Below are 1,876 nucleotides of genomic sequence, written 5' to 3'. Positions count from 1 at the left end.
ATACTTACACATGGCGTTTAAAAAGACACATTGTAAACCATATCCTAACAGGAAAAACGTAGTTCGAGCTCTCTCTGTCTGTCTGATATCCTACTGCCGAGGAAACAATACACCGGCCACAACCTAAACGTAGGGGGTTAGTGAGAGTCACACACACACACACACACACACACACACACACACACGGGCGGCAGAACCGCGCATGTGAGAGTGCATGAACGGCTATACTTACTCGGTAACGTTAGACGAGAAGAAAACTGAGCTTCTTCGTCAAAAATACAGAAAACAAAAAGTCGTTCGTTCACCGGTGTGCTAAATATGATAATTTCTCTGGACAGCGGCGAGCGGAGGGAGAGAGAGAGAGAGAGAGAGAGACAGTCTCCTTCAGAGACAGGAAACGTTTCGTCGGTTGTTTCTCTCACTAACCGTCGGGAGGCTGGAGCGGTTCGTGGAGCGACAAGAATCACTTAAAGACGCGGGAAGGCTGAAAGGATGCGGGAAGACACGGGCCGCGTCATCACCGGGAGTGATGTAACGTCCTCAACCGACCAATAACAAACGTCTGCCGTATTTCTTTTTTTTTTGTTGAGAAGGAACACAAAACGCCTTGAACTTCACACCGGAGAGGACGGGAGAGAGGAGAAACCGTCCAGCGAATTAACTCACTCCCTCGTGCAATAAACCGAGCGGAGTGTATGTGTCAGGAGATGCGCGTTTGAATGATCTCTTTGATTCAGGCTACCTCTTATTGTTATGTAGACTAAGGATTGGTCAACACATTGGAGTGTCTCATAAACAACACAAAGTCCGTTATGATCTTTAGATTAGTAGCTGGCTGTTGTATTTATATAGGATTCTTGCCTGAGTTTTTTGTCACGCAACTAATTAGTCTTGATCTAGTGTCTGTCTATATGTTTACCTACGTTGTCCTGTAAAGCCTAATGTGTGTCATATGATAACTGTAGTTTAATTTCAACTCCCAAATTCTCAGTAGCCAATGACCTCTGAATCCTATAACCACTCCACGCTCATAGTCTTTCATGGTCATCAACAACTTGCCGTTGTAATATGTCTACCTTATATTATCTATTTAATTACAATTTAATTCATGAAAGTCACTTTTCTTTGTCTCTCTATTTTTATATATATATATATATATATATCCGTGTCGTGTCATTCACAACGAGTGAAAACAATATTGTTGTCAACGCGCGAATAAGACAATCGTTCATCATTGTCTAGGCTTTGAGACGGTTTGTCCTGGCCGGTTATTCGACCTTGGTACCTCTTGTCCCTTTAGAGAAAGGTCAAATAGAATAGAATAGAATAGAATAGAATAGAACAATAAAACCCCAAATTCAAACATTTATTCCGACAAAAAAAAAGAAAGAGTCCCTGTGAGTTTCGTTGCCCCTCGCGCTGCTGTTTGCTCTCAGGGTTAGTCTATTGTAAAGCACGTCTACCCTTTACTTTTCTGTCGTTTTTGTGTGTGTGTGTGAAAAGGACTAAATAAAATGTGATTGATTGAATTGCGAACGTCGCCGTTTGTCTTTCAGTATTCATTCTCAACGCGCCGACGCTCAGCAGCTTTGGCAGGAAAGACGTCGTTCAGTTTATGTGCCGTGTACATGATGTACCCTGTGCTGTTGAGAAGTTATTTAAAAAATATAGAAAACGGATTTGAAATTGTACAAACTAGTAGTCCCACAATTGTCAGTAAAATAATTGTTCAAAAATCTTGACATTTGACTGTGTGTAAAGTTAGACAAGGTTTATAGGCTATCAATTTCTAGGGTCGGTGTTTGCGGTTTTCTGTACTACTGTAGGCCTGTGCCAAATAATATAACATTTATTAACGTTTAGCACTCATTTGAAA

The 1,876-nt window shown here is 41.3% G+C and overlaps 1 protein-coding gene across 2 annotated transcripts in view; it reads right to left on the bottom strand.

The window, feature by feature from the left end:
* The window catches only part of LOC110504259 (prospero homeobox protein 1-like), a 53,318-nt gene extending 52,611 nt beyond the window's left edge, over positions 1–707 (bottom strand). The window contains exon 1 of one of the 2 annotated variants that reach the window (XM_036962870.1): positions 233–707. The gene's annotated coding sequence lies outside the window, so the exon portion shown is untranslated. Of the gene's footprint in view, positions 1–8; positions 147–232 lie in introns of those variants that run through there. The other variant, XM_036962871.1, reaches the window with a different exon arrangement.
* Positions 708–1,876: the final 1,169 nt, after the last annotated feature.

The sequence above is a fragment of the Oncorhynchus mykiss genome, chromosome 25 (genome assembly GCF_013265735.2).
Source record: "Oncorhynchus mykiss isolate Arlee chromosome 25, USDA_OmykA_1.1, whole genome shotgun sequence".
NCBI classification, from domain to species: Eukaryota; Metazoa; Chordata; class Actinopteri; order Salmoniformes; family Salmonidae; genus Oncorhynchus; species Oncorhynchus mykiss.
This window is presented reverse-complemented; position numbering and strand designations above follow the sequence as displayed.